The sequence below is a fragment of the Anas platyrhynchos genome, chromosome 8 (assembly GCF_047663525.1).
Source record: "Anas platyrhynchos isolate ZD024472 breed Pekin duck chromosome 8, IASCAAS_PekinDuck_T2T, whole genome shotgun sequence".
Taxonomy (NCBI): domain Eukaryota; kingdom Metazoa; phylum Chordata; class Aves; order Anseriformes; family Anatidae; genus Anas; species Anas platyrhynchos.
Window position 1 is genome coordinate 34,060,930 of NC_092594.1, and position 6,000 is coordinate 34,066,929.

The following is a 6,000-nucleotide window of genomic DNA, read 5'->3' on the forward strand; positions in this document are numbered from 1 at the left end:
TGTTTTGTGGTTGTGTTTGATTGGAATGTGATGAAACCTGTAAAACATAAAATAATAGGTCCCTTCTGGAGGTTATGAACAGAAATACCACTGATGTGTACCTCAGCACGCTTCTGCCCTCTCCCCCCCCCCTGAAATTTACACATTCATATTGCTTATTCTCAAACTATAAAATCATTACCTGTTTAACGAGTCTGACAAAAACTCCACTGTTAAAAATAAAAAGCAATTTCTTCAATAAGCCACAGGAAACACTGATGTTTGAGAAAACTTTTCACAAATAGAGAAATATTTAGCACAGATTTCTCCAGTGCAGAGATGCAAGCACGTGGCAGTGACTGGAAACAAAAAACAGATCTGCTGGTGTAAATAACATATTACAATATACTCTTGTTTTAAAAGTCAAACATTTCCAATAAGTTCACATTGATTAAAGGCTTTGGAATATTCTGTCAGGTTTTCCAGCATTGTTGAACTGAGTTAAAATGTAATCGACTTAAAACAAATAGAACAAAACACTCATCTAATAAACGTCAGTTTCATGCTGACTGGAAAGAAAACAGGGTGTTCCTGCCCTGTGACCCCGCGCTTGTGTTAAAGCACAAAGTCTCCAATCATGCAAATGGAACATAAAACCTTTCACTGTTCACTTCTTTCTCCTTGGAATGAAGCAGGTATGTGGTAGAGTGGGCAATATAAGAACCTGGCTTTTTACTGATGTAGAAATGTTATAGTGCACCTCACTGAATAGCCCGGTAAAGGCTCAGCAGAAGGGAAGACTCACAACTGATGAGCACGTTTGGCAGGATCCCACATAGTCACAGGTATTAAAAGTTGTTTTGGACTGAAGTGCCCCAGGGCACATCTGTGTGGAGCGTAGGGCTGACATCTCTGTGGTGGTGACAGCAAGAACAGTGGATTGTGAACTGAAAGCAGTCAGCCCACCTCAGTGTGGAGCTGTGTCCTGCTCAGAGACTTGTCCCCCTTCTGCAGAGCACACCTGAGCTTATCGCACATCACTGGCAACAGTCATTGCCTTTAGAAGACAGGCAGGAAGATGGTGGCCACCATGACACTGTGAGAGATGAGCCGTGTCTGGCGTGGTTGTGGGGGATGCAGGAGATCCATCCTCATACGGGGAATTTTGCACTCAGCCATACTCTATCAAGGCTTTAAGAGCTGGGTGGGCAATTCCCATTCATGATTCCAGTCTCTTCTTTGGAAAGCATATTTGAGTAAGCACTCATTTGCCGTTTAGTTGAAGTGAATCTTTGGAGACTGGGTGGTTGCAAAGAATCCAGAAAGAGGCCTTGGTGAAAGCTTCGTTGCAGCATTTCAACAGTGTACTGATGAGCAGAAGATGAAAGCCCAGATCTATAAGCAAAGGTTCAATAAATGAAACTTTCAGGGTGAATATCTTCTGTTCTGGGGTTTAACATCCCTCTCCAAAATCCTTGGTGTTGCAGTTGCAGGCAGGTCAGTCTGCCTTCTTGCTGTCATTAAGGAATGTGTCTGTATTGTGGGTATCCCACTGTGTGCTTTTCTAATTTTCCTTTCAATGTAACTCATTACTTCCAACCAAAAGCTAATGACCTTCACTTCTGCACTTTGCCTTGTTGTGTGCTTTCTCCCATGCTTTGCAGTTTCTATTTAGACAATAAAAGGACCAAAGGGAAAACAATGTTTCTTTATGTTAGAAGTACAGTGGCCTCACATGTCAATATTTCTTTTCCCCCTATGCACTCCGACTTAGTTTATTTTTTTAAACACTTTGGCCTCTTTTAAGGAGATTTGAGTTCCAGAGCAAACCAGTTTGCACGACGTGTGCAGCTTCATGTTGCATTGGACTGATCGCATTTGTTATGTCTACCAGCTGATAGAGTTTTCTGAAAATATTTAGCCTGTAATATAACCCTCCCCAGTATTCTGTTTTTACTGCAAACATGCAATTAATCAACCTAATTGTTCCAATTACCCAGAAGCCCAAGTGATTATGATAAAAGGAAAAAGAAAAAAAAAAGACAGTGATGGCTTGGGGTGGCTCTAGGACTGAGATGAACCTTCAGCACAGCCTGGGAACCTTCCATGGGTCCTCTTGTGTCTGGGGAAATGTCTGGATACACGTGCTGGGTGTCATTTAACGCAGCCTGGGTACTGGCCATGTCTCTCAGGTGATCATCATACTGCAAAGCGTTGCCAGACCTGGGACTACCGGAAAGTGTTAGCTGTCACATAATTGCATGAGAAAGGCCTGAGGAAATAAGCACACAGAAAACATCATTTAGCAAACATCAGAGTTGTCATTTGCATCAACAAGACTAGCATCATTCAGACGTCAGGTATATACGAATAATTCCAGTTCCTGAAAATATCGGAAACCAAAATGAAACCAAAATGCTGTTTCTCTTTATTGTAAATTATAAGCAGTGCTGTTTCCCCCCTTCCAAATAGCTCTCATGCTAGGAGCTTGGGTCTGTAATAAGTTTCACTTGTTTGGCACATCCTCATGCTGTGTTAAAAATCCTTGGAAATGGTTCTAAAATTAATGTCCAAACACAAACCTGTGAGCAGCGATCCCAGCGGGGGCGCCAGCGAGAGCTCTGCGCTTCCAAGATCTCTGCAAATCTGTGCAATGACTCTGATCAGCTGTGGAGAAAATTAAGCCAACTGAAGTCTGAATTTCTTTTGTTTAAAAGGAAATAGCATTTTTATGTTCCAGAAAAGAACAAGGCGTGTACTTTTATTTTGCTACTGAGATGCCATTTGAGTTTAAAATGTTCTCTAAGAAATGGACGTGGTTTTGTTGTGTATATATGTACATATATGTGGTTATTCGTGTATATATACATATGAGGGTGTAATTCTCTCACACCAGCATTACATCACTGTTTATCTGTTGTAAATCTGTGTCACTCCTGAATTACGTTATTGTGAATACAATTGAAGCTTGGACTGCAGCGTGGGTCTAAGACACTGTTTTCTAATAGGATTAGTGAGTCATTTATGTCCGGATGTGGATTTGCTCAGGGAAAGGGACCAAGGAGGTCCTAATTTTTGATCCTTGCAAGATCCATAGGAATTTGTGCTCTTCTGGCACTTTGCTGCCTGTCCTTGCAACTCTTCCCCAGCATGGGGAGCCAGAGAGTGCCAGGGCAGTTCCTGGGTTGCAGCTTCCTTCCCCTCGGTAGCCAGTGCAAGAGAGGTGTTGTCATGGCAGGGGAGATTAAGCTGATTTGGATTTGGGAGTCCTGAAAGAAATGCGGGAACAGACCTAACAGTGGTTTACAAAATCCTAATCAGGGAGCCTGCAAATACGGAACTCAGGGCACAAAGTAAAGAGACCCCGGGGTATACACTGGTAGGTGGCAGAATGCTATCAGAACCAAAAAAACTAAATTATTCGAAGAGGAATTGGACAAAATCATGGGGAGAAGCTCATGAGGGCTATAATGCAGCACTATCCAGGGCAGGAGAGCAAGGTACTGACCGGGAGGTTTCATTGCTGTGTCCCCAGAGCTAATGCTGACAGTAGTTCTCCTGGAACAATGGCTCCTTGAAAATCTTTCTGCTGAGCGAGTATAGACTGGCTAATAACCTCTGTAATTTTGATAGTTTTAATGAGGCTGGCAGAAGCCAACAGGTACAATAATCTTTATTTAGAAATTTTTCTTTGCCTGAGTCCTTGGGGTAGTTTCCCATCACTTGCAGTCTAAGCTGGCTGCACACAGCTAGCCAGTCATCTGACAGAAGAAAAAGTAATTATTACAGGTACAGACATGTATATTTTATGGGAAAATTAGTATGCCACCCCGTTGAGTAAATATTTACGAAGATCTGTAGCCTAGAAAATACTAAGAGGGACAAAACAAGTGCCAGTTAATTCTGTATACTTTGGATCAGATTTCAGCCATAGTCAGTGCCAATTATAAACCTGAATGGAGTGGCACAGTGTATTAAGGAACATATAATTTGTCATACAATGTCAGCATTGCTGCCATTTTATATTTCTTGAGGTAGCAGTTTTGAGCCAGCTCTTGTTAAGTGTCCCAAATCTCATTTAGCATGTCAAAAACTACTTTCATTGTTAAGCTCTCTGAATACGGGAGGAATAGGCATGATCGACAGATTTTGACAATCATGGCTGGGCTGAACCTCTTAATGGTGGGATTTAGCTTGTTACAAATATGCGAAGTCTGAAGCCAGTCCTGCTAGAAAAAGCTGTTCGCTGCAGCTGTCTGCCTGAAATACCCATATGATTCCAAGTAAATGCCATCTTCAGACTCTGACCTGCTGTGTTCATCACTTAATCTTAAAAAAAAAAAAAAAAAAAAAAAAGCAGGCAGAAATTCACAGTTTCTAAGAGTAGGCTCAAACCCAAAAGCTAAAATTATTCTTTATTTTGTGGCTACCAGAACTGAAGTCTTACAGTCCTAAACACATCCTAAGTATTTTATGCCACTTTTCTGCCCCATGTCTAAACATTCGAGAAACTTTTAAACTTTTAGCATGAAGTACGATACAGCAAAGCAGCTTCACACCTGAAGTGGCTTCATTACCTAAAGCTAGGGCAGTTCTGCCGTGCTGGAGGAGTGAAGCAGCTGAGGAGCCTCTTTTTGCACCACAGGTAACCAAAAAAAGCTGAAGTCAGCTCCGTAGCTGCAGTGATGCTGGGCAGGGACAGCAGGCACAGGCTGGGGGGGCGCATGCTGAGGTTGCCACATGCTCCTCTGAGCACTCACTGGGTGCATGGAAAGCTGTTTACGAGGAAAGGGTGGTATTTTATATTTTTAACATCATGTTTGAGAGTTTGTGACAGGAGCACCAGTCCCAGGAAAACCCACTGCCCTCAGGGAAACAGAACTAGTGGGAGGGCAGACACAGGGTGTGCCTGGAGGTTTGGGCTGGACCCAGGTGTCTGTACAGGCAAATTTTTCATGTTGAAGAGCTGCCTGTTAGTTTGTACAAAGCTCCAGAGCATCCAGCTGGGTGTCTGCTAGCGATTTATATCGCAGGGCAGCCCTGGCATCCCCTGAGTGACTTAGATGGGCTCAGCGCAGCTCATTAGCTTGTGCCGTCTTTTGTTCTTCAGCTCCCTCAAAATCTTGGCCTGCCCAGGGTTAGGGGCCTGGTGCTCTTGCCTCTATTTTGGGCATTTCAGGTCTCTTAAATTCAGAGGAAATCAGCGGCTGGCATCAGTATGTGCTGTGGTAGCCTCAGTATTGCGCGTGTGCCTTCCATATCTCCGTGCTCCTGCCCCTTATAATTCACTGGTGTAGCAACGTGATTTCAGGAACTCGGAACATATTCTCCCTGTATAAGCTCAGTGAAATTGGATACTTTTTTTTTTTTTTTTTTTTTTTTTTTAATTAAAAAGATAAATTGTTTTGGCTGCAGTAAAATCTAAAAACAATGTTTTACAATGAGGGAGAGATGTATGACATGCATGACTTTTCTTAATACACTATTCTTACACTACTCATTACAGGATCTAAAAGCCCATTATATTCCAGGGTGAGCCTGATTACTGTGTTTCTCCTATATAATATTCTATAAATTCCCATAAAAGAAAGAAACACTAGATGAAATTAATGTTTTTAAGTACTGTGATTGCAATCGAGGACCAGGACTCTGATTACCGCATTTTATGAAAAGTGTTCTAAAATGTTATTTTACATGCTATCCTAAGTCAAGGCTTATTTTAAAAACAAGCTTTTGACAGCAAAAGTAAATACACATGATTATCTGCATAATGCTGGATATATTTTGTGATGATGGTTTAAATTACCGTCATCTTTTCAGCACCTTTTAATGCCATGAAAGAAAGCTTTCTTCGCTGCCTTTCAATGTGACAAGTCTGGCATACTGAAATATCAGCCGTGATTCCTAGGAAGATTTCCCTGCAAAGCAACTACCTGTAAGTGTAATCAATATTCCAAAGCTTTGGGCCTGAATTCTGCCACCTGCATGTACTTGCTGAGCAAATTATTCCACTGAAGCCAA